Below are 27,241 nucleotides of genomic sequence, written 5' to 3' on the forward strand. Positions count from 1 at the left end.
AATGAAATACTGGTAGGCAGACCAGATTCAAAAAGACAGAAGGGGATGGCCTGAAATCCATAATTAAGGTCAGATGAAGTCTGCTTAGGAGCCCAGGGGTGTGCCCAGGAAGTTCAAGATGAAAATCTTGCCTCTAACTTAGGAGAATGTTGTGGACTTTGCTGCTCTATTCTCAGCCAACTCAGAAGGTTCCAGGGAGAATTTTGATCTGAATAGCTTATGGAGGGAGGTTTCAAGGCCATGTAATTTAAACAAGTGCAGTCAAAGTGATGGCTGTAAGTCATGAAAGCAGGGCTCCTGGAGTGGTAAGAGTCACTAGGACAGATGGGAGAGATTGGGGGCTGGGGAGGGTGTGGGTACACCAACGATACACTCCTCAGGTCCCCAAGATGCCAGATGTCTGGGAAGCAGCTGCCACCATGGCCTTTACCACTGCAGCCACCACCAGTGCCATTTCCCCAACCACTAAGAACACCACCGCAGTAGGCTGGACAGGGAAGTAAGTAGTAGGTTCCAAGTTCACCACTGTGGTCTCAAATCTGGACCTGGGCATGTTGGGATTGGGTCTGATAGGAGTTGTTGGGAAAGAGGAATTACCCTGAGGCAGGGGCATGAAGATCCCTGAGCTCCTCTCCAAGTGTCATTTGTTGTATTTGCATCTGTTGAGCTGAGGTGGATCCCTGCCCCAGAGGTGACCAGAGGCAGCCCAGTCCACACGCCACACCACAGGGGGGCCCCACCCCACACAATGCTTCCCAGGAGAATGTGGGACTCCACCCCTGCTGCTGGTGTCCTTGCACTGGCTGCTACCAAGTTCATCATCCTCCCTCGGGAGCCTGGCCTGGGCTGGGAGGGGCCTGAATGTGGAGCATCTGAGACACAGTTTGGGCACACTAGCTGCCTGGCAGCCTCCTGCTCCAACCAGGCTGATGACAACTGCCAGGGTACTTTCAGGTCTCAGGGCCCTTTTCCCCATCCTAGACTCCCGACAGAGTCTCATCCCAGGAAGCTGGAGTGGCCGGCCTCCTTCAGACAAAGCAGGCTCCCCCAGAGAATATGCCTCTCCCTGTGCCCTTCTACAGTGCACCCAGGGAGATGGCAAGGAGAGGGCCTGCCTTGGCCCTTAGTCATGTGGATTTCTCTCAAGAGTAGGGCTCTGGGCAGAAGGAGGGCATGGCTTCCATGACTCCAGAGTGAAGGGAGGTGCCTGCTCATGGAAGGGCAGGCCTGCCAATTTCCCCACTATTTCTGCAGGGGGCCTGGCATGCCTAGTGTGGCCACACTCCTTTGGCTAGCGTTCCTGAGCCATGTTGACTTGTCAAACATTTACTGCTCCCTGTGTTGAAAAGTTCCCTCCTGATGGGAGGCCTTGTTTTGTCAAACAATAAAGGAGGCCCCGGATGGTCAACATGTAGGAGGGATAGCCTTGCCCTGCCCCCTGGTCCCCAGTGGGCAAAGAGGGGAAGAAAGCTATTTTCAAAGGATAGGAGTGGGACCTGAGCAGAAGGGGGGAAGGGGATGCGAGAGACAGTTGTAGAAGTTGTGAATCCCAGTTCACCAGCAGCTGCACCCGGCCACCACCAGTGGGCTCCCCCACACTTTCAGTGCCACAAGGACCTGTCCCTCAGCAAGCCCAAGGGCCTTTCTGAGACCAGTCACCTTTGTTGTGCAGGTGTAGATAGAAAGAAGGGTTTTCCCTGCATGGAGGGGGGCTTCCAGAGTGCTAACAGTCAATAAGACCCATGGGATTTGTCAGTCAGTTGGGGAGGGGCGGGTGCACCCACCATCCTCTCTTCATTTCCCTGAGGTCCTAGATCTGGTGAGAGTCACTTGAGGTTCCCATGAAATTAGTGGAGTTCTCACTGTGTTGTAGGGGGTCTTGTTGAGGTAATGGTTGGCCTCTGTGATATCAGGTCTCAGGGATTTCAGAGGGGGGTCTCTATAATGTCACTAGAGGTTTCTTGGAGGTCATGGGAGTTCTTTGTGTGTTCAGGGAGTTCTCTGTGAAATCAGGAGACCTCACTTTGAGGGAAGAGGGGTTCACTATGAGGTCAGTGGAGGTCTCTGGGTGGTCAGACAAGTCTCTGTGTGGGCATGGGATGTCTCTGTGTGGTCAGGGGGAGTGTCTAAAGTGTCAGGGGATGTCTCTCTTAGGGCAGCTGAGATCTCTGTCAGTGAAGGCAGAAGGGGCCTCTATGAGGTCAGAGGTGGTCTCTGTGAGGTCACGGTATTACCAAAATCAAAGTGAGTTGAATCCTTGCGAGTTAAGTTGGCATGAGCACAGTAAAGCTATTTGGGAACATATACCTTACCTCGTTTGTTTGTCATCCAGCTCTTGACTATTGGGGACCACTGATAATGCTGTGTAGTAGCTTCCCTCACTTCATCTGTAGTAAGTTCACAGAAGGTGTCAGTTCACACAAGGTCAATGTTTTGCTCTATGCACCTCTTCCATGTGGCTGTTAAGAAGTGAGAGATTTTCCTGGGTTGTGTGAGCCGGTCTATCAGAGCCCTGAAGCCCAAGAAAGGGGTGGTGGGAACCTGGTCTGGCTGCTGGTTTGTCAGGAGCACAGGTCACAACCTGAGCTTGCAATTGGCATCTAAAATGGGGGTGGAGAGAAGGGTAATCCTGCGGGATGTGATTCTATCCTCAGGAGGACAGAGTCAGATGTGAGTTAAGTATGTTCAACTTCCTAGCCAGCAACGGATATAAGGTGCCTAAAAGGGACGGCTGGGTTTTGCCGTCTTTGGATCCCTAACTTTGGATTCACGGCTGTAAGCCTCTCTGATAAACCATGGGGGCCAGGAACGGACCCAATTGAATGGGGTAAGCTAGACACCATGGTGAAAGGATGGCCACTGTGCTGGAGAGCTATACCTGCCACCTGCCCGTTCAATCAAGAAAGCAGGAAAATGGACTCTGGGCCAACCTAGGAGGGTGTGGACCACCCCTCTGGCCCATCAAGTCTGTCGCCTCCTGAAGACTGAAGGACATCTCCAGCTTCCCAGAATAGGATACTACAATATCAAGCCCTGCTGCTAGATTCCCCTCAGATTTCCTTAAATCCCTCTCAGACCTTAACCCTGGCTACCCTGCTCCTCGATTCCAGTGGGCCTACTAGCCATGCTTGCCCAGCAGTGGTTGCTGGCCACAGAGCTTTCCAGAGCGAGCCATGGAACACAAACATGGGCCAGAGATCCTTAAAGTGCTAGGCTCGGTGCAGGGCCCCAAGGAAGTAGCTGGGCTCCATTGTAATGGCTATCGAAGTCAGGAATTGGAAGCCACAGAAGGAAATACCTTGGCAGCTGCAGCTGCAGCCATGAAAAGGGCCACTCCATCAGGAGAGCTTCTCCAGTTACCATTAATTCCAACGCTACCACTGTGTGAACTGACACCTTCTGTGAACTTACACCGGATCAAGTGAGGGAAGCCACCACACAGGGTTTCAGTGTCCCCCAGTAGTCAAGGGCTGGATGGTAAACCAACGAGGCAAGACCCATGTTAAACAGTCTGGCGACTCCTTAAGGGTGCTCATGCTGTCCTACAACTTGGAAAAGCGGTTTGTCCCAAGATCCGCTCGGTCCTATTTGGGTAGGGCCTCGCTTGGTGTCCCTAACCACACACTCTTCCCGAAAATCACAAGGAGTCACGCCTTGGATCCACCACGTGAGGGTCCAAAAAATAAAGAGAGGAAAAGAAAGGTGTCCAGCCCTGAACATCCAGAGAGATCGTCACAGACAATTGAGGACTCCGAGTTTTCCTTGAAAACCACTCTCCAATTGGAACCTCTGGCTTCAGCAACCCTATCCAGACAAGTAGTGACTGCCTCTCCACCCGAGGCTCCGCCCTGGATCCTAACCAGCCGCATGCCACTTAGGCATGGCAGGCGTCCAGGGAGGCTGCACGTTTGTGGGCAGCAGGAGTAGGTCCATCGGAGACGGATGGGCAACCCAGTGTGCAGATTGTCACAGGGCTGGTGGGATCTGGAGGGAGGGTGCAAATACCAAGGAAAGCCCACCTCGGAGTCCGCCTGGCTCGCGTACTCCAGCTTCTTCAGCCCCAGCATTAGACCAGCTAGCTGGTGAGCCCTGGGGGACCTCCACCTCATCCCCCTACCTCACCCCTGCTTGAGCCAGAGGCCGGCACAGGGCCAAAGTCCTTGCTCTTCTCCCCCCACCCCGCCATCCCCCTATGGGGACCTGCACGATGCCACAGGCAGAGAGCCTCCCCCCTCTTCTTCCAGAGTGTACAGCCAGATTAGGAACGAGTGACACACCTGGGAAACCGCCCCTGAGACACGTGCCTGACGGGGAGGGGAGGCTTATTGATGTGCACGTCCCCTTTTCCACCTCTGACCTGTGTGATTGGAAGGCACACATGAAAGGACTGAATGCTGACCCAGAGGAGTCCATAAGCCCGACGGAGGGAATCTTCAGCACTCGTGATCCAACCTGGGCAGATCTTCCAAGCCTGTTGATGACTACAATCCTCATGCCTGAGAAAAAGTCATCCGTTCTGTTCGAAGCCAGAAAACAAGCAGGGAAGGAAGATGACCCAGGATCAGACATCCACAGGCCCGGTGGACAGGCTGTGCCAGGGACTGAGCCAGGGTGGAATTCCAATGATCCTGAGGATCGAGGAAAGGGAGGATATTTTCAAGGTCTGCTTCTGAAAGCTATAAAAAGAGTAAGCCAGCCACCCATTATGTGGCCGAAATTAAGAGAGGTCCAATAGGGCCCTGAGGAAAGCCCCCCCACCTTCATTCCAGAGGCTGCAGGCCTGCCTCAGGCGATACACAAATTGGGACCTGGAGGCCTGGGGCAGTACAGTGATCCTGAATCTGTATTTCAGATCTCAGAAGTGCTCCAGACACCCGTGGGAAACTCCAAAAGTTGGCGATCGGTCCTGCTACCAGTCCTGCACAGCTACGAGTGGCTGTGTGGAGGGTGCTCAATAACCGAGTTGAAGCTGAGGATGAAAAGGAAGACAAGAAGATGAAAAGGCAGGCTCCCTGCTCTCTGTGGCCCGCCAGTCTCCTCAAGGTAACCTGGGGACAGGAGGCACATGCCATGGGTGAGTAACCCTGGCCCTCACCGAGGGGCCAGGAGGCCACCAACAACGGTGGGGGCTAACCGGTGTGTGGACCACAAACAGGAAGGGCGTTGGTGGCAGGATTCTCCAAACTATCCCCAGGGAGGGAAGGGATCAAAGAAGACCGAGCCGTGACAGTTTCCCTTGACTACAGGTGAGATGTGATTTGGCTGAGCGACCACCCCTCGCCCCCACCCCCGGTTGGCTCCGGGAGGCCCCAGTGACCTTAGCAGGAAGGAGGAGAGCAGGCTGAATCTTTGCTCCCTAGTGGAGCCATGTTCTTGTTGTTGAATGCCCACAAGGGAAAGATTTCTGAAGGAAAGTGTGAACTGAAGGAGGCCTCGGGAAAGGGAGAGACCAAAAGATTTCTGGAGCCCTGGACCTGTGAACCAGGGTCCAAACTGCTGAAGGATTCCTCACTGTGTGTACCAGAATGCCCCGTTCCCCACCCCCTTCTAGCGAGGGACATGCTATTTAAGCTAGGGGCTTCCACAGGCCGGGAACAAGAGAAAATCAAGATCCAAGCGCCAAAAAGTGGGGGAGGTGAGCTGATGGCCCTCTTACAGGATACAGCAGCCCCTGAGAAGGAAGAGATTCCCCTACATGTTTCAAGCAGGGCAAACTCGGAACTATGGGCCCAAGGACAGGTGGAGTGAGCAGCCGGTGCCACGCCAGGAAAAGTAAAAAGGAAGCAGGTAGGTGGCTGGCCCCAGGGTAAAACATATACCCCTGGAAGCCAGAAGCCAGAAGGAGGAATCTTTCCTGGGATCAGTAAGTTTTCAGAACAGGGGAATCTAGATTTGCTCGAGACCTTAGTGCTCTCAATGCTGTGCGCTCCTGGGGCTATAATGGTAAACGGCTTCCCTTTTTTTGTGGCACAGAGCGCTTAAAACTCCTGTACTCGCCCATATGAGAGCCACATGGGGCATCTTTGGTTACGAGAATTACTTTAGTGCTCAGTTCCTGAAATAAGTCCAGAGCCAGAAAGGTGAAGTGGTTTGTCTGGTGTTATTCCTAACAAGCCCCTTTCAACGCCACCTGAACTGGTGTTAACGAGGTGAGTGTTGGAGAAGCCCTAAGGGTGGGGGCTGGGTGCCCAGGAAACCAATTGTGCGATTTGCAGGTGGAAAGTTTCTCTCCCATCCCCACCTCCACCCCACACCTGTGGTGGGTTTGAGCTGTGGGGGTGGGGGAGAGTTGCTGAAGTTCTTGTTGAATTGCCCATAGCCAATGTTTGAATCAACTATGCCTGTGAGATGAAGTCTCCATTCAACTCCAAAAGGATGGTCATTAAACAGCTTTTGCGTTGTTGAACACAAGGAGCTTGAGGGAGAGCGACACACCCAGAGAGCCTCTGGGCGCTCCTCCTCCCTGCCACACATGTTTTGCTCTATGCACCTCTTCCTTCCTGCTCTCAATATGCGAAAGGTTTCCTGAGTTTGTGAGCCTCCCTATCAGAGCATTCAAACCCAAGGAGTATTTGGTGGGAACGTGTGCTCTTCTGGTTGGTTGGTCAGGATCACAGGTGACAACCTGAACTTACAGTTGGCATCTAAATTTTGTTCAGGGTGAATGGTAATCCCATCAGAGCTGATTCTGTCCCCGGTAGAGTCAGAATTGACTTAAGTATGTTCAACTTCTTAGCCCTTAAGGGGTATAACGTGTCTAAAGGGATGGCTAGGTTTTTTCTTCTTTGGATTCTTTACATTGGACGCATAGCTATCAGCCTCTCTGATAAACTATGGCGACCAGAAACGCACGCTTTTGAATGGGGCAAGCTGGACACCGTGGTGAAAGTTTAGCCCCCATGCTTCAGAGCAGTAGCTGCCACCTGCTTGTTAATCAAGAAAGCCAAAAAATTGGCTATGGGCCTACCTATGAGGGTTTGGACCCCTACATCAATTCTCTAGTCTACCAGTTACTGAGGACGCATCCAGCTATCCCAAAATACAATACTGCACTATCAAGATATGATGCTAGATTCCCCTTAGATTTCTTTAAAATCCTGTCATATCTTAAACCCTGCTGCCCTTCTCCTTGATTCCAATGTGTCTTTAAGCCATGCTTGCCGAGAAGTGAGCTCCAGCCACAGAGGTCCCCAGAGTGAACCATGGACATGGGCCAGATATGCTTAAACTGCTAGAAGTGATACAGGTCCCCAAGAAAGTAGCTGGGATCCATGGTAAAGCCCATCAAAGTGAGGAATCAGATTCCACAAAAGGACGTAACGTGGCAGCTGCAGCTGCAAAAATGGCCACTCCATCAGGAGAGCTTCTCTGGTTACCATTAATTTCCACACTGCCCTTGTGTGAACTGACACCTTCTGTGAACTTACTACAGATGAAGTGAGGGAAGCTACTACACAACATTATTAGTGGTCCCCAATAGTTAAGGGCTGGATGACAAAGAAATGAGGTAAGATTTATGTCCCCAAATAGCTTTACTGTGCTCATGCCAACTTAACTCGCAAGGATTCAACTCACTTTGATTTTGGTAACACTGTGACCTCACAGAGACCACCTCTGACCTCATAGGGGCCCCTTATGACTTCACTGACAGACAGAGACCTAAGCTGACCTACCAGACATCCCCTGACACTTTAGATACTCCCCCTGACCACACAGAGTAGAATAACATATGTCAAAGTATGTGGAAATAATAAAGCAATACATATTTTTAGGCACTGCTGTTGAAGTATATTGTTACTGACTATGCTTTGCTATTATCTTTTGATCTTACACCCATAGAATCATTTTGACAAAAGAAGGGTAATAGAAACTGGCTCATTAATCCTTTCATTCATCTTTCCAGTTGTCCCTGGTGAATGCTATAGTAGCCGAAGGGTAAACATTAGTGAGCAACATCAGACATATTTTATATAGTTTATTTATATATCAACTTCATCCCTACTTTACTATAAGAAAGATTAATAAAGCGAGAGTATAAAGGAATAATATTAATGAATATAAGACAATGCATATATTAGTTTAGTACTAACTGATTAGGAAATAATTACTTTGTGATATAGCTTTTACTGGACACAAATATACAATTTAAATCTTTACACCATTATTATCCAGTTCATCTAATTATTAGAAAACACAATATATTGACATCTGGACTCTCCATGTAATACAGACACTGAGTGAAATATTATAAAGCTCATAAAGATTCTTAAAATTGAAAGAAACTAGCAGATAGTTACATAATTTTCCCATGAGTAGAGTTCAGTAAAAATACATTCAATATACAGTTATTCAAATATTCAGATAATTCATGAAAAGATATGACCATTCTATAGAATCAATATATCATGAATTTATTAACTGACAAAAACCATACATTAAATGCACAACTAACAGACAAGAACAACAAAGACCCAGGAAGTGCTACTCAGCAGACTATATACCGTTGCTCTTCTCTAGGGCTTGCATCGTGTGGGGGTCCAAGGCAATGCTGACAAGCAATTCCATGTAGCTTTTAAAGGTTTCCTTCATCACTCTTGTTTTCAAAAAACAAGTGACAAAGGGAGCTGGAGGATCAAATGCTGGGAAGGAGAAAGGATGAAATGTTAAATATCCATTCCTGACAACTTAAGAACACTTTTATCTGTAACAACAGCCTGTAAACAGATTAAAGGTTGTAGATAAAATTTCTTCAGATTCAAGGTTCTCCCCTCTGCCGTCAAACACCCCAAGTGAGACACTCTCAAAGCTGTTTGCACATCACAATCACTAGAGAGATTTTTTTTAAAAAAATCCACATTGATGGACTTCTTAAGACATAATCTTGTTTGGCGGGGGTTAGTGGTGATGAAGCTTGCACATTATACTTTAAAAAAGGTTCCCAGCTAACCCTAACACTCTAACCCTAACCCCAACCTCAACCCCAACCCCTAACCCCTAACCTTAAACCCTAAACCCTAACCCTAACCCCTAATGCTAACTCTAACCCTAAAACCTATCTCCCCAACCCTAACACTAACCCTAAACCTAATTCCCTAACCCTAACGACAAACATCACCATACCTTTAACCCTAATCCCAATCCCAACCCAGAACCTGTACCCAAACATCAAACAACCCATATCCTGTATCCTTAACCCCCAACACGTAAATTCGCCTTCACCCTTACTCTCACCCTCACCCCGCTCTTCTCACCCCATACCTCTAATTCCAGACCCCATCTTAAACCCTAAACCTTTGCCTAAACCCTAAACCCTGACCCCAACCCCAACCCCTTCCCTAACCACATCCCTGACGCCAGCCCTAACCCTAACCCTTTAGCTGCAAATACTCCATAATTAATCTACCCCTGTAAACTGGGTGAGTTACTATAGGGCAGCTGTGGGGACTAGCCCGGGGCCTTTCTCCCCAAGGTAGCAAGGGTACCAAAGAAGGGGGTCACAGAGCAACTACATAGGGTCTTGGAACAAATGGCATCCGCCACATATGACAGGGATGTCCCTTCACTTGTCACCAGAGGCTTTGCTGACACTGCAGGTCAGTGAACACAGCGGGTCAGAGGTCTCAGGCAGCCAGGTCGGCACTCAGTCCTGAGTTTAGGGGGAGACGGTTTTCCTTCCAGAAGCGCCGATGCTTCCCACGGGTCGTGGGCCCCCGATGGGGTGCTGCTGTCACCCGCGGTGGGGGGATGGCGGGCGCGGGTTGTCCCCAGGGTGCAACCGGCTTCCCTCGGGAGCACCGGCTGATGTGCAGGGCGTGAGGACAGAGCCCAAGCACTTCCAGCCCTGGCTACGCCCCTGACCCCACAGTCCCTCCCTGGGGGAAGGGCGGCCCGGGTCCTGAGTGCCCATCGCCAGGGGAGACGGAGGCCCACGAGGACAGCCGGAGCGGGTGGGCCGTGAGATGGGTTGCGTGAGGGCAGCCGTGCCTTCCCCTCCCTGCGTCCCTCGGGGCGTGGGAGGCCCCGCCCGGGCCCCACTGTCTGGGCTCCTGGCGGCGGCCTCCCTCAGGCCCAACCCTCCTGCCCTCAGGCCAGCTCTGCAGATGCGCGGCCTCTGGTCCTGCCGGGGCCGCTCTTCCCGGTGCGGTCTGTGTCTCCCAGGGTCTCACTGGGAGGAGGCCCTGCGTGCCGGCTCAGTCAGACCCGGGGTCTACACCACAAGTGGCAGCCCAGCGCCCGGGCGGGGGGAGGGAGGACAGGAGCTCCATGCAGATGGGAAGCCCTGTTCCTCCCTGGTGGCACTAACGCCAACAGTACCCTAGACCCAGCCGTCCTCACTGTCTCTACCCCAGCCCTAACTCGAGCCTGACTCAGACCCTAACTCGATCCTGACTCTGACCCTAACTCGATCTGACCCTGACTGCAGCCCTGACCCTGACCATGAGCCACCTGCCCTGGCGACTGTCCCACCTGCTAGATACGCAGATATCTAGGGGAAAAAGTAAAGCACTGTGACGCATGGAGAGCAAAGTTGTGCTGTGATTCGAGTCTTAAGTGGCCTATTGTAGCAGGCACCAAATGGAAAGAAATTGAGATTACTAGGTTTCTCTTTTGGAAAATTTTCGTAGTTGTTTTTGTAACAGCCAAGTAGGATATGAAAGAAGAGAAGCCCTGGGTGGGTGGCCAGTGCATGGAGTGGAGGAGGATGTGCCAGGATGGAGGAGGGCAGCTCCAGCCACCCACAAGCGCCTGCAGAGCCAAGCTTGCCCTTTCTAGAAGCTCCTGCAGTCCACACTACAGCACAGGCCACATACTCACTCTGTCCATCGCTCCGTTTCCTCCTGTTTTCCGTAAGCAAAGGATGTAAGTATACTCACAGTCAGGGTCAGGCTCCTGACGACTCAGGTATCAAACACTGCCTGTCAGTTTGCCTCTCAAACTGTTTTAAGAGCAGTGTAATTTATCCTGTAAAGCAATTTCACAGACATAGCGAGTCTACTTAGTTTCACAGCAGTGTTGTTGAAGATGATACGAAGGAGATGCAGGTATTTTCCAGAAAAATGGGTTAAAGTAGGCTTTAAGAATTCGTTACCAAAAGAGACGACAGGGGCCGGCCCCCTGGCAGAGTGGTTAAGTTCGCACGCTCTGCTTAGGCTGCCCAGGGTTTCACCAGTTCGAATCCTGGGGGCAGACGTGGCACCACTCATCAGGCCACGCTGAGGAGGCATCCCACATGCCACAACTAGAAGGACCCACAACTAAAAACGCAAAACTGTGTACCGGGGGGCTTTGCAGAGAAAAAGGAAAAATTTAAAAATCTTAAAAAAAAAAAGAAGATGATAAACTTAACCATTTTCAGATGTTTTACAGGTATGACATACCCTGATTAAGTGTTCAGAGGTTTATATCCCCTCCCCAGTGCAGCGTGTAGACTTTGCTTTGTGACACACCAGGGAGATCAAAAGGGAGGGAGACCTCAGGGTGGGAGGGAGGAGCCACCACATATCCATAAATGACAGGCATCCTTGTGCCAGCAAAACGAACCCTGCCAACATGAGGACCCTGTCCCTGTGTTTCTGCTTTGCTGCCCTCCAGTGGCTTCCATGCTCAAGTCACCTCCCAGCCCACTGCTGAGGGTTCCAACCATCACATGTATGCTCCACAGCTGCAGCGAGACGAGATGGCAGTGAAGGGGCTGCTGCCTCCCTCCCAGATCCTCCCCGGAAATTGCACGCGGCCCTTCTACTCGAAACTTAGTCGAGTGAGCAGCCCAGAGTGCAGGGCTGCCGCGGGTGCACTCCTGCTCTGTACAGAAGAGGAAGGAGAGGGCATGTGTTAAGACGGCGGCAGCTGCTGTGACAGTGTCATCCGACTGGAACTCACGTGGAATCCAGACAGTGACCTGACCTGTGGCCAGTCCTCCCTGCCACTGCTGGATCTAGGGATTCAGGCTCTTTGTCTTAGAGATCCACCCTCCTCCAGGACCCCGCTGTGTCCCCTGGCCTGCTTTCACAGAGCGACCACAGGAGGACCCTGAGCCATTCTGGCTGTAGCTTTCTAAATGTTTTTTACTTTAGTTTTTGGTACTTGTGCAGATCTGTGTGTGTGAGGTGTCGTTCTCAGACAGCCCCATGCCCTGTTCATCCAGACCCATTGTCCTGGTCCCTGGTGTGGCCCCTTCCCTTTCTTGGACTCTCACCACTCACACCCCATCCAGCATGCAGCTCACTCCCCACAACTCAGGGCTCCATGTAAGGTCCTGGATGACCAGGTATCCGGTGGGAGAAGCTGTCAGAGAAAAGGGGCGCTAGCATCTCCAGGGCCTGAGGTGTGTTATTACAGTCACCATGGAGACCCCAGGGCAGGGTTTCGTGGGAACAAAGCTGCAGCTTTGGGAGTGACCAGACCACACCACGTGGCCATGGCGCCTCTCCTCTCACCCCACCCCCACCCTAGGGTTTGTGGGTTCACCCGCCCTGGGCTCCTGGAGACAGCGGTGCAGTGAGACTGGGCCTGCGGGCCCCTTACGTATTTCCCACGTAGTGGACATACTCGTGGGCAGGTCGCTGCCCCCAGACTCAATCATTCAGTGTGTTGAACCAAGGCTCTGGGATGGGGTGAGGGGGCGGGGGCTGGAGGAGAGGAGAGTCATGGGACAGGTCTTCCCGCACAGAGGCCCAGGAGGGGAGGACTGAGGGGGTCCCCCAGGGATGGGGTCACTGGGAGTGAACTTTTGGGGACACTTTGTGACCTGCCTGGAGCGGGGGAGCACATGTTGAGTATAAATGGCCAGTGCCAAGGGCCTGATGCCAACAGAGGGGCTGGGGGGGCAGCGCATCACCACTTCCTGGGCCTGTCCTCAGGGCATCAGCCCTCCCTCCAGAGAAGGAAAGCCAGGTCCCTGCACAGGTGGAGATGTGTCTTCAACGGAAGGGCCAGGTCCAGGGCTGAGGAGGAGCAGGGGATCCTGGGCCAGGCAGCCCCACAGCATCAGGGCTCTTACCCAGTGTGGAGGCCACACCTGCCAGCAGGGTCCACAGCTGAGTTCCAAGATGACTCGGTGTGTGAGGCCCTAGGACCTTTACCTGTGACTGCCTTGCTCTGTGGCGTACGACACGGGGGCCGTTTTCTTTGGGCGTGTTCACAAAAACAGGTGGACCTGGAGTTGGCAAATTTATCACCAGTAATGAAACAAATAGGTAAAACTTGTTCATCATTTGATGAAAAGCTTAAGTGTTGCAAAAATAGCTTTCAAATCTTCTAGGAAGGAAGCTATCGATCATCCACGGTGTGGCGCCTTGGCCTTTTCTCTGCACTCAGAATGCTGATGGAGAAATTCAAACGTTGCTGAACAGTCCACTGAGTGACTCGGGGCAACAGGGTTTAAAGACCGTGCTGGACGACCTGGTTCCACTGGGCACGTTACAATAAGGGGGAGTTTTGACCAAGTCCTGGGGCAAATCGGGCTCTTAGGGAGCCTGAGAATCGAGGGAAGCCCTTGCCTGAGCCCTTCCCAGCTAAGGGGGAGTTTGAGGTTTCAGAGGTGCTGAGGGCACGCGAGGTGGTGGATGGGTTCTCTCAGGGACATTGAGGTCTGACTCTGTCACTCACCCAGAACGCTGACACATGTGTCCCCTAACTCGCAGCTGTGACCCTCACCAGGAATTCCCTAAGGCTAAGATCTGCAAACAGTAAACTATACAGCATTGCGGAAACCTCATGACCCCTGTAAACCCTGCAGCCCTCGCCTGAGACCCCACCCTAACCACAAACCCCGACCTGGGATTTGCCCAGGGCTGAACCCCAAACATAAGCTCCCACAACCCTGACCCTAAGCCCTACAAGTCGGTCTCTGTCTCCCTGCGGTTCCCACGCAGAAGCAGGTGTCACCCAGAGCAGCTGCCCTGCAGCGAAGAGCATGGGATCCGACGCAGGTGTGTGGCCCCCACGGAAACACCAGGGGCCAGGGCCGAGCAACAGGCCACGTGGCCGGGGCTTGGAGAGGGTGGTCTGGGCAGGGGCGGGCTCTCATTGGAAGATGGAGCCCACGCCCTGCGGCTCCTTGAGGTCAGAGGCTCCTGGGAACACTGGTCTCAGGGGCGGGAGCTGGAGGCCACATGGAGCTCTTGGAGTTTGAGACACTTCTGAGGTTCAGCAGGATCTGGAAGTTCTGGGCTCCTGCTGACATCTCTCTTTCCAATGTGAAATGTAAACTCCCCTACCCCGGTCTCCCCACAGTGCTTTTGCATCTGTGTAGCCTACTTCCTTTGAGTGGACTTGAGTCGAAATTAGATGAAGGATGGGTCTCTGCCTGGATCACAGGTGACTTTGAACTCCGTGAGGTCTATATAAGAATTCTGAATAAATACACTCTTTGGCTGGAATGAAGGAGAAGTATCCCAGTGCATCTGAAGTACAGTGACAGTCACTAGACTGTGTAGATGGGGACAGGAGAGTCTGAGTGTTATTCTCCTCCTGGGTGGGTCTGGTCACCGCCATCTACCTGTTGTTAACTTGACCCTCAACAGTGCTGGAGGTGGAGAGGAGCCACCCAGCTTCTGAGAATTCACCTTAATAAATGTCGTAGGGGCTGATCACCTCCAGAGAGCTCACACAGTACTCGCGGCCCGTCCCCATCCTGAACGGTTCACGTGTCAACTCATTTAGGAGGCAGAGCAAACCAGTGAGGAAGGCAACATTGTGGGACATAGGAAGTGAGGGCAGAGGGTTCAGGTTTAGAAAATAGATGTGTGTGATATATATGTATGAGCGTGTGTATACGAGGGGGTGACTTCTGCTCACCGCACAGCACTATTCTGAGGGTCACACTGGACAACAGGTAGATTTATGTACATACACACAAACGTATATAAAGTCTCCATTTCTTGATAACTTGCCCAAGAACTCACAGCCAGTCTGTGGCAAAATTTAGACGTAGACCTGGGCATCATGGCTCAAACCTGCGCCCACTGATCCCCTGTCCTTTTGACCCCAGGCTGCCCCTGGGGCTCTGGACTCCTGCACCAGCTCAGCTTCCCATCCAGCCGACACACTCCCTCGGCCTCATCCCCTGATTTGCTCTGTGGAGCCCATGGGGAGGCTCGGGCTGCCTATCCCCCGAGGCCCAGGGGAAGAGAAGCCCTGCAGGCACTGCTCTGGGAGCACATGGGGCTTCAGGTTTGTGGAGGCTCTGCTGACCTCTGACCTGTGAGGCCCTGCAGTGACCTCGCCTTCTGTCTCCATGGGTCTGAGCGGCCACTGGACGGCATTGGTGGCCCTTCTGCATCCCTGGTGTTGTCATCAGTGACATGGCAGGGGCTCCATCCTTCCTGGGGTGATGGAGTATGGGCTCCATCCTTCTTGGAGCGGCCCTGCCAGTGCAGGTGTGCTAGTCCCAGGGTCCTCTGCTCCAGGAGCCTAGGAACCCGGGTAGGGGGCACATGCCCGGGGAAACCACCCAGTGGAGGGGGTCAGCATTCACAGCCAGAGCTGCTGCTGCCTCACATCATCCTCGCGATGACAGCAAACAGACCCCGTGCCCCGGTGTGCTGGGCCCACCCTAAGCACCTTCACGCCCACAAGAGCCCTGTGGTGTAGACCGTGTTGCGATCCCATTTTGAGACAAAGGAGGCTTAGAGACCTTTGATAACTTGTCCAAGGACTCACAGATAATTGGCAGAGGCAAGATTTGAACAAAAGAGGCAGTCTGCCTCCAGAAGCCCACTAGCCACGACACTTCACTGATTTCTGCTAGAAATCACTGGAAAGAGAACTGCAAGACCGGGGAGCAGAGAGAATGGGAAGGATTGAAATGCGGAGACAGAGGAGTTGGGAATGGAGGAGGAAGAGTGGCTCCACCAGGGCGGCTGGAGTGGGAGGGGAGGGGCAGCCAGGATGGGAGACAGGAGGAGGGGGACCCACCCGAGGAGATGGAACCTAGGGCACAGCCTGAGCAGGAGGAAGGATGAGCCTGGGGTAGAGGATGAGGGGCAGAGAGGAGGTCCCAGGGTTCAGAGGGGGATCGGAGCCCTGGCCAACAGGAGCCAGCATGATCCCTGGGGCAGTGGGAGCCCACGGCCCATTCTGGCCCAGGCTCCAGAGGGCCCTGAGGAGGCCGGCTCACCAGAGGAGATCAGGCAGGGCTCCGGGGTCTCACGCTGGCCTTCAGCCCCTGCCTTGAGGACTCAGACTCCCCTATTCCAGCAGCCGTATTCTGGAGTCCTTGGGGATGACTCTGAGGTGCACACACTCCCCCTGCCCTCTGACCCTGCCCTGGCCCACAGGCCCTGACTCGCCTCGGCCACAGTGTGAGGCACGTCAGGCTGAGCCCGTGCTGAGCAGAATCTGCTAAGTATCCAGATCTGGTCAGATCAGCAAAGGTGGGTCAGGGATTCCACCTGGACTGCTGGCTCCGCTGCAGGTGGCTGGAAGTGGAAGGACAGGGTGGGGCTCTCAGGGTTCCTTTTATGGGGTGGAAGGGTGGGCAAGGAGTACCCTCAGGCCTGCTGCCCCTTCTTGCGGTGTCGGTGTCAGTTGGCATTCCTCCTCTGGCCGTGTGTCTCCCCCAGCCCCTCGTGAAGCTGACTCAGGCACTGTGCATGGGCTGCTCGTCCGCCTTCTCTCTGGCACACGGGGCCCGTGTGAGGAAAAGAGTCACCTTGGCCCGAGCAGCCAACGAGGAGCACATGGTTCTGACAATTCCTGTCCCCCGAGAGCATATTCTGGGCCCGGGCCCTGCTGCCCCGCTCACTGAAGAGATGCACCAGCAGCCACAGCCTGTCCATCCCCTGACAGTCCCACGGGTGGGAGAGGAGACCAGGTCCCTCTTGGACACGACTCGGGAAGAGCAGCCACATCTACTTGGAAGGAGGAGATGGCTGGGAACTCTGGGATTGAATGACCACGGAGGCGTCAGGTGTGTTGGGTAAGGATGACAAGACCAACCCAGCAAGGACATGGGAGGTCCCCTGCGGAAGCTGAGGTCTCTTACTCAGAAGTTAGGGGAAGTGGGAGGGTCAAAGAATATTCTGGAAAGACGGAACTGGACAAACAAAGGTTGGAGGTGAGTGAGAGCATGGACGGCAAGTGACCAGACAGTCATTGCTGTTGGGAGAGGGGTGTGGGGAGGGTGTAGGCAGAAGCTGAGAGGCAGCCAGAGTGGGCTGTGTACTCAGGGCCACAGAGGTACCGAAGGACATGGAGTGGGGAATGGCCATGAGGAGCCGTCTCCTACAAGGGTCACTCTGGCTGATCCGTGGAGGATGACAGAGGCACGAGGCGGGAGGCAGGGAGACCACAGGAAGCTGGCGCAGTCGTCCTGGAGATGATGGCAGCCCGGCCTAGGAGAGTGCTGGGGACTGGGAGGGGAACAGCTGCTGTCAGTGGTGCGGTCGGGAACTGGTGACAAGTGGGATGCTGGGGCCCAGGAGATGGAGGAGTCGAGGACTCCAAGGCTTCAGGCTTGCACTCTGCAGTGCGTTGAATGGTAGCCCCTGTCGACGAAAATAATCCATAACCAATCTATAAATGAAAATTTGGGTGAGTTTATTCTGAGCTTAAATTTTAGGATTATAACCCGGGAGAGTCTTACCACAAAGGAACAGAGCACTCCAAAGAAGTGGGGGTATAAGGGTGGTTATCTACCCTCAAAGAGGGTGTTTCACATATGATTGAAATGTCCCTCCCAGACTGCTCTGTCGGCACAGCGATTGATGGAAATAGCAGGTAGGTCTTCTGTCTCGGTGAACACAGCAGGGTGGCAGTCTGTTGTCTCCAGCTGACTGGTCACAGGTGAGCTGGGTGGTCAAAGGTGAGTGCAGCAATCAGTTCCTAGCCTAAGGAAAAACGCTTATCCCTAAGGAAATGCTAATGTGGGGGGAAGTTGCACCTTTATCTCAAGGGCCTTTGTTCTGGCCATAGGAAATATCTAAGCAGATATGCAATGCGTGCTCAATAGCCACAGTCAGGCCCTTTTGGGAAAAAAAAAACAAAAAACAAAGGCCGAATTAGGTTTATACCAAATGGCTTCCTCATATACTCCAATATATCCTATTGCTTGCCATTTTTATTTGTCACCCCCCAAAAGCATATGTCCGTGTCCTCATCCTCAGAACTTGTGAATATTATGGGATATGGTGATAAAAGATGTGACTAAGTTAGGGACCTTGAGGCGTTTATCCTGAGTAACCTGGGTGGGTCCTAAACGCCATCACAGGGATCCTTATAAGAGAGAGACAGAGGGAGAGCAGAGACGCAGAGAGACACAGAGGAGCCATGTGAGGACAGAGAGAGACAGGATAGAGGCAGCCACCAGCCCAGGGACGCCTGGAGCCCCAGACGCTGGAAGAGGGAGGAGGGACCCTCCCCTGGAGCCTCCAGAGGGAGCGCGGCCCTGCGACCCTTAACCTCAGACTCCTGGTCTCCAGTGATGAGGATTTTTAGGCTGCTTCATTTTAAAATGGCTTATGATGAGGATTTTTAGGCTGGTGAGTTTTAAAACTACAGATGAGATTCAGGCTCCAAGGAGTGGAATTTGTTTGCCCCTTTGTTGGGAAACATTTACATTTCTAAGGGAAACCTCTATCTGTGAAGATGCCTCCCTCTCTGTGCCAGGAAGAAGGGGGATGGTCTTATCTCTAGAAGCTCTTAATCAATGCCAGAGGCAAGAACTTAAGTTGGTTACTGTCTGGCAACCTCATGTAACTGACCCATCCCCCCAACGCCCCACCCCCCACCCCCCACCCCCGCCACAAATCCTCCTTTGTCTTTAGCTGAGGATAAAATTCAAGTGGTGACTTCTGCCATTTACTCAATCCGGTTTGATTCTTATCTAAAAGTTGTGGGACAGCCAAATGGCCAGACCATACGGGCACTGATACCATTTTAACTTTTTTACATATTCTTTGTCTTCTAAAGAGATAACTCACATACCTATGCCTTAAATTTAGCCTTACTCTCCACCCAACTTTGCAGCAGCAGCAGAGGCAGCAGAAGCAGCAGCAGCAACATGCCTGCAGCAGCTCTGCCTGCCCATGGGTCCTGTCCCCATGCCAGCGGCAGCAGCAGCAGCTCGCCATGCCAGCAGCATCTCTGACTGCCCGTGGGTCCTGTCCCCATGCTATTCTAATCTCTAAATAAAAGAGCACTACTGCCAGATCTTAAGAGTCTAAGAAATCTTTCTTTGGACTCCTCCGCTCGCCGACCCCGCATCATCCAGGACGGGGGAGGATGGATTTTGAGGCGCCCAGTTAGTGGTAACTTGTTGCAGCTACCTCAGGAAACTCACACACCCCTCCTGGGTGATCGTCCCTCATCAGCTCCAGGGAGCAGGGTTTGGCCTGGAGAACCTGAGGAACTGGACAGCATGGAGCCAACTCCACCTGGGTGGAGGTTCTGACAAATAAAAATGGCAAGTTATTACTTGGATATATTGGAGTATATGAGGAAGCCATTTTGTGTAAACCTAATTCGGCCTGACCTTGTCTTTCCAAAAGGGCCTGACCGAGGCCATTGATCATGCATTATATATCTGCTTTAGAGATTCCCTATGGCAAGAGCAAAAGGTCCTTGAGACAAAGGTGCAACTTCTCTCCCTCTCCCAACGTTGGCGTCTCCTTAAAGATTAAGCATCTTTCTTCAGGCTGGGAACCGATTGCAGCGCTCATCTGTGACCCCCCAGCCTGAGGCAACACACCTGCCACGCCACGGTGTTCACTGAGACAGCAGACGTGTCTGCCCTTTCCATCAATTGCTGTGCTGACAGAGCAGCCTCGTGACTATTGTAAAAGGGACATTTCAATCATATGTGAAACATACTCTTTGAGTGGTTACCCTTTTGTACCCCACTTCTTTAGAGTGCTCTGTTCCTTTGTGGAAAGACTCTCCCGGGTTATAATCCTAAGATTTAAGCTCAAAATAAACTCACCTAAATTTTCACTTATAGATTCGTTATGGATTATTTTCATGGACATCTCTTTACATGACAAAGGAAAGAACATGAAAAAAAAGTTAAAATGGTATCAGTGCAGGTGGGGTCTGGTCATTGAGTGATCCCATGACTTTTAGACAAGAATCAAATCGGATTAAGCAAAGGTCAGAAGCCACCACCCAAATCAGTTACATGAGATTGCCAGACAGCAACCAACTTAAGTTCTTGCCTTCCCCATTAAGAGTTTCTAGGGACAAGGTCATCTCTCTTCTTCTTCCTGGTACAGAGAGGGAGGCACCTTTTACAGATAGAGATTTACCTTACAAATGTAAATGTGTCCCAAGAAGGGCAAGTTCCATTCCCCAGAGCCTCCTTCCCTGTCCCAGTTTATCAAAAGCAATCAGCCCCAAACAATCCGGATGCCAAAGAGACATACCTCGGGGTGGCCAATTTCAGGTCCCTACAAGGTCATCCCCCCTTCCTTCACAAATGCAAATATCTCTCAAAGAGCAAGCAAATTCCAGTCCTCAGAGCCTGCTTCTCATCTGCAGTTTTAAAAGTAACCAGCCTAAAATCCTCATCAGTCATGAAACCGAACGAGTCTGGACACAAGGGGCGGCTCCGTCTCCCCGAGTTTTCTTTCCAGAATGCACCCCGGGTTGACTCTGCTGAGCTCATGGCCTTACCCAGCTCTCTGACCTCTGACCCCTGCCCCCTTTCTCTGGTCCTTTCAGCTACAGGCTGCCGAGGTCCAGACCACAAATCTCCAGAGGTCCCCTGCTTTCTGACCATGCTGGGCCTCCCCCGGTGCACACTTCTTTGTGAGCTGTGATTACAGAACAGATGCAGCCACCGCCCAGCGCACAGGAGCGCGTCCCTTGGGCTGAGCCTGAACCTAGATGCCTGCATCCGGTCTGGGATCCGAGGGTCGATGGAAACAATCCACGGCTGGCTGAGCGTGCCAAGCTTGTCTGAGTCACAGAGTCCTGACAGAGGGAGCCGAGAGGTGATGGAAACAACCAACAGCTGGCCGAGCGAGCCGAGATTGTCCGAATCGCAGAGTCATGAAGGAAAGAGCTGAGGGGAGACGGAAAGGGCCGAGGGTTTCTGAGGGGCAGAGCCTGTACTGAGAGCCGCATGGGGGAGGGGAGGGCCGAGTGCCCATGGAGACAGCAAGGAGTGGCGGAAAGGGCCGAGGGTGTCTGAGAAGCACGGTATTGATGAAGAGAGCCGGGTGGGGAGGGGAGGGCCAAGTGCCTATGGAAAGGACCAAGCATCGATGACAGGATGGAGGATCCAGGGAAAGAGCCACTGTTGGGCAGGGTGGGCCAAGGAATGAGGGAAAGAGCCCAGGGCCTAAGGGGAGGGTGGAGGGGCCATGTGGAGCGAAGAGGCGCTGAGGGAGCAGAGGCTGAGCGACTGAGAGGGCTGGGCGGCGATGGGCGGGCAGTGGCCATAGGCACGGGGCCACACGTGGAGCCGGAGTGAAGTGGGGACTCGGAGACATGGGGATCCGGGGTCTCTCCAAAGAGGCCCCGGAGCCCCTGTGCCCCCGGCGGGCAGATAGCATCTGGGGTCTCGAGGCCGCACGCCGGGACAGACGCAACCCTGGAAGAGGCGGCGGGGTGCGAGCGGGGGCGCGTCTGGACCGTCGCATGGCTGTGAACGGCGAGTGGCTGCCCTGTGCTCGCCCGCCGGTGTCGTGCGTGCGGCATCTGCTGAGACGGGACCGTGCGGGGCGCTCCGTGGCGTCCGCACTGCGCGGCAGGTCCCGTCGGGTGGCCCGGGCTGCGGACCATTCGCGTTCATGTACCTTCCCCTTCGTTGGCGTTCCTTTGCGTTCCAGCGGCTGCTGCTTCCTGCAGGTCGCAGGCCCCCGAGGGGGCATTGCTGTCACCCGGGGTGGGGGGATGGCGGGCGTGGGTTGTCCCCAGGGCACCACACGCTTCTGTCAGGAGCACCGGCTGAAGCGCAGGGCATGAGGACAGAGCCTGAGTGCGTACGGCCCCGGCTACACCCCTGGCCCCTCAGTCCCTCACCGGGGGGAGGGCAGCCCAGTCCCGAGTGTCCCCGCCGTGGGAGGCGGAGGACCACGCAGACCTCTGGAGCGGGCGGGAAGTGAGACGTGGTGCGTGAGCACAGCCACGCTGTCCCCTCCCTGTGTCCCTCAGGGTGCGGTGGGCCCCGCCCGGGCCGGCTGTCTGCACTCCCAGCGGCGGGCTCCCTCGGGCCCACCCCTCCCGCCCTCACGCCAGCCCTGCTGACGAACGGCTGCTCGATCGCTCCCAGGCTGCTCCTCCTGGGGCGCGGTCTGTGTCTCCGAGGGTCTCGCTGAGAGGAGGCCCTGCGCTCCAGCTCAGTCAGACCCTGGGTCCCCTCCCTGCATCTACACCACAGGCGGCAGCCTGGCGCCCAGGGCGGGGGGTGGGGAGGACTGGAGCTCCATGTGCTGTTTGTTCCCTGGTGAGGAACAGATATTAGCTCAGGGCCAATCATTAAATAAATAAATGAACAACAACAGAAAAACCAGAAAGGAGGACCCCACCCAGCATCAGAGAATAGAAGGTGAAAGATGACCTCAGTGGGAGTGTCAGAGGATCAATCCTCGTGACGTGCAGCAGTCCCATAGGGAACTCCGCTCTCACTAGCAGTAATTAATTACAGGTTCGTCCGGGGACGTGCACCTAAGGGCTGGTCACCCGTGCTCGGAGCTCCCACAGCGGTATTAGGCAGCTGGAGGGAAAAACCGAGGCATGTAAGAGAGTGTTTATGACCTTTCTATAGGGAGTAACACTCACAAGCAGCATGCTTTCTGACCCACTACACTGTCCTTAGAAGTTGTTCGGACTTTATAACAAAAGAAAATCAAAAGAGAAGCAGGAAATCGAGCTTCTGAAACGGCCCAAATCAGTTCCTGAATTTGCAGCCTTTCCTCCAGACTCCGGTTGGCTTCGTGCTGTGATTGCAATTGCTTAACAAAGGGGGATCCCAAGCCAGATTGCTAAGGCCAAAAGAAAGAAAGAAAGAGAGAAAGGAAAAAAAAAACTGGGAAAACAAGTTTTTTCACCGTGGTCTGCTATGACAACACCTAAGTCAAATCTAAGGAAAATCTTTGTTCTATATGCCTGTCTGTATCTATATATGTTACAAACGTGTGATACTTTTCCTCCAGATGGTGCAATTTCTAAAGAGCTCTATTCCATTGACTTAAAGTAAGCGCTTACAAAAAAGTTTCTCTAAAAAGTTTTAACCCAAATGTCTTTCAAGTTAACATGACATAGATTAATCTTTGGTTAATGAAAGTTTAAGTTGTTGGTGTGATTGAAAAGGCATGCCCTCAAGAGTTGTAGGTATTTGCATATGATACAGGCATGCAAGCCTGGGTTTACTAGTCAAATAAGCTCATGTTGTCTGTTAGAAATTCGTCAGCAAAATAATACCTTTAAATGATCAGTTTTGTCTAATGTCCCATGAGGTTTCCGTAGGTAATCTGAACATAATTGTTGGAAACAAATGATTTAAATAGATAAAACTGGATACAATAACTGTTTTATGGTCTGTATACTTGGGGGAAAAAAACAGCTTCAAAATTCTTTTTGGTAACAATCTTGAGTTTTGCCAAGTTAAGTTAAATGATAAAAAATCTGAGTATCTGGGTCATTTTTGGATTGGATAGAACACTGAAACATTATTGCTAAACGTATCTAAGTTTATCTACTTTTGCCTTCTTATTGCAGAGAGGCTAAAAGTCTTTGGGTCTTTTACTGTAAAGTGCGGCGTGTTTCTAGAAATTATGAAAAGTGTTTAGAATGCTGATATAAAAGACAATTCATAATTGCTTACCATTTTCGTGTTTCCTACGGTTTGTTGAAGGTTAAAGAGTTCTAATATGTGTGATTAAAGCTGCTAGAAATTAATAAGAAAAACAGCTCTGTATTTAAGGAAAGTAAGGTGTAAATTTTTAGTAAAGAGGGTATAAAGAATGGAATATTTTTGTTTGATGGGTTAAGAAAAGATAAACTTGTCCTAAAGTACTAGGTGGAAAAAAAAAATAGAAAGACTTTGGGACAAATTCTGAAGGCAAAAAGAAAGTTGTAGAAGGTTTGTGAAGGAGAAATTCTGAAAGGAGTTTTACGCCTGGTGAAGTTGGCTAAGATTGAAATGAATCTAATTAGGTAAATGGGTTTTAATATGAAAAAGTAAAGTGGTACAGAAATTAAAATTTGGTTTTCTCTCAAAGGATAATTGTCTTGAACTTTTGGTCTGCTCTTGATAAAGAGGTTATAAAAGGTGTTCCTTTGAGTAAGTCTACCTAAAAGACAAATCTGTTTTGTTAATATAATGACTGAGGTCACTCTTAAGACTTTTGATTGTTTCTGTTGTCACTTTAAATGGATACCTGAGCATTGTCTGACAGTGAGCGTTGTTTGAACAAGTGTTTTAAAATCTTTTGATATTTTTGACAAGCTTCTCCCTCAAAAATATTCAAGTCCCGAATGAAGGCTGTCTTTCAACCTGGTAGAAGGAGGAGAATTTCTCTGGGGATTTTCAGACGGTCCCTGGGACTTCGGAGAGACATTTGCTCTCTCTTCCTATAAGGTGGAAGATTCTAAGCTAATTAGGCCTATTTGGTAGGTTAATTTACATTGGAAGCATTATCAGATAAGCGATGATAATCTTTCTTAAGTGGTATTATGTGGGTAAATATTACTGATATTAGTGTTTTGAAAATTATATAACATTCCTAAAATTCTGATCTGTCCTGGCTATCAGCCATAATTCTAAATATTATTTTAGGGTGTTGTATATCAGAAATAATAAGTTTCTCTGTCAATTGTCATTTTCAAGTCTTTTGTTGTTTACAGTCAGTTGTTTTACTCTGATGCTTTTTGCTTTTGCAAATACTTCTCATCTTCAGAGACATTCATGGAAAAGACTCTGACACTTACTCTGGATTACAGTTTTCTGATAAACTTTCAGATCACAGAACTGAACTGGGTAAGAAATTACAGAAATCTAATGGAGAAACTGATAACCTCATAGATCTGCTAACAGGAGATTAAGCTCAGTAATCAATTATACAGGACTGTGTGAACTGATGAGGATGATTATGACTTTTTATGACTTTTATTTGAAATATTGCTGATTTTTTTGATGTTTTGTTTTGTTTTCTCAGATTTAAGGAAATCTTTTCTCTTACGCTGACTATGACTTACAGCAATTTAGTGATAGTATACCTTTATGAGCAAAACTGAAACATTTATCTTTTTCTCCCTACCTGATCCCTCCAGAATTTGGAAACCTAGTAAGTGAGTGAGTATGGTTGTTTCACGGCAATATTGTTATTTGCATAAGTTCAATAAGAATCTGTTCTCCTTATAACAGGACACATTTGTTATCTTACCAAAGCTTTGACTGGAATGTCATATTTGAGAGAAACATACAGACTCAGATATGACAATACTGCCTTTGAGGAAGAAGGTTGACTTTCTGGAAATAAAGCCACTTGGAAATATGGGCCTGGTACCTTGTTTACAGAGATTCTGGCAATCTTACCTGGTAAGTAAGGAAGCTTGCTTATCTGGCAGGTGCAAGGAACCTCAGAATATTTTGGGGGGAACTCAAGAAAGGAGAGAAATTCACCCAAATCTAAGGTATTGCAGGCAAGGCCTCATGGCACAAATCCTTGGCGTGGCTTTCCTGGCCTCGAGAGGTCTTTAAAGTTCAATCTGAGATTCCTCATAAAAAATTTCAGCACAGCAGATTTAAGAGCCTATATGATCAACTGCTATTTTTGCTGCACTTATGTAAATAATTGGGCCAAGTTTCTTGAAACTAAACTTATTTTGCAAACCAATTAGTCTTAATTTGGCTATCTTTGGTAAAAATGAGGGTGATTTTAGAGAGAAGAACTATGTTTCAGTGAAAAACTATAAGACACATTTGTGGATGTTAGATCCTAGTTTTGTTAATTGTCTTTGAGGTTTTTTTTCCCACCTGTGAACTGGACTGGATCCTGAATTCTTCTGCTGAAATATCTGGTTACAAATCTCCAAACTAATGTTTTCAATCTTTTCCTCATTTTCATTTGGAATCATTGAGAATTGAACCTGCTCTTTTTCCTGAAGCCTTGCAAACTAAAGCTGAACGACGTGATAACAACTTGAGAGATTCCTGTCTGTTGCTGTGTAAGCTGTAAGACACTCAGAAAGATATCTGAATGCCTGATGACATCATCAGGGACATTTCAAGCTGCTAAAGATGCTTCACTCTGACATCTAGAAGTCTTCTTGACTGGCTGCCTCCTGGACTCAGGAACTAGTTTATAATTTGCTCCAACCATTAACCTTGTTTTTCTTTTTATTTCCATAGAAATACTTCTTAAACACCTGATTGCTTGCTTCCAAAACATAGGCCTAACTTTGGGAGCCCACCTGCATCGCCACCTTCTAAAATGAATTTAACTGGACTGATCTATTACCAGGACTAAGAAATGTGTTCAGTGAGATGAAACAACCTACCACTCAGCTTCTGGATTGTGAAACTTTTAGTTTCAAAGGCGGGACTGTAGGGACCTGAAATTGGCCACCCCAACATATGTCTCTTTGGCATCAGGATTATTTGAGGCTGATTGCTTTTGATAAACTGGGACAGGGAAGGAGGCCCTTTGTTAGGACACATTTACATCTGTAAGGTAAATCTCTATCTGTAAAGGTGCCTCCCTCTCTGTAGGCAAGGAACTGATTGCTGCGCTCATCTGTGATCCCCCAGCCCGAGGCAACACACCTGCCACCCCGCGGCGTTCACTGAGACAGCAGAAATATCTGCCTCCATCAAGCACTGTGCTGACAGAGCAGGCTCGTGACTGTTGTAAAAGGGACATTTCAATCATACGTGAAACACCCTGTTTGGGGGTATGTAACCACTCTGTGCACCCCACTTCTTGGGTGCCCTTTCTTCCTTCGGGAAGAAAGGCCCTGGGCCATGGTTCCTCATAAAGCTTTGTTTAATTTTCTCTTGCTATTCTGTCTCAGGTGAATTTAATTCGTTCTCCGGCCAGACCAACCCACATTTGGGAAGAGGAAATGTCTTCCTCCCCTACATTAACTAGCCTCACCATGCTGTACACTAGATCCTCAGAACTTATTCATCTGAAAACTGAAAGTTTGTACCCTTTAAACATCTCCCCCTGTCCCCTGAAAACCACCACTCTTATCTCTGTTTCTACAAGTTTCGTGTTTCCAGAGCCACATAGGGGACACTAAGTCTTCACGAATCACAGTGTGTGATTAAGTACAACAATTTCAGCCCATGTGC

General features: G+C 50.8%; 1 long non-coding RNA gene across 1 annotated transcript; it reads left to right on the forward strand.

Moving 5' to 3' along the window:
• Positions 1 to 21,341: 21,341 nt before the first annotated feature.
• Positions 21,342 to 26,947, forward strand: LOC139081414 (uncharacterized). The gene is made up of 3 exons (XR_011536505.1): positions 21,342 to 21,789; positions 22,589 to 22,679; positions 26,297 to 26,947. It is a non-coding gene; the product is annotated as an uncharacterized lncRNA (long non-coding RNA).
• The last annotated feature ends 294 nt before the right edge of the window (positions 26,948 to 27,241 follow it).

Source organism: Equus przewalskii, unplaced genomic scaffold (genome assembly GCF_037783145.1).
Source record: "Equus przewalskii isolate Varuska unplaced genomic scaffold, EquPr2 contig_R2093, whole genome shotgun sequence".
Lineage (NCBI taxonomy): Eukaryota > Metazoa > Chordata > Mammalia > Perissodactyla > Equidae > Equus > Equus przewalskii.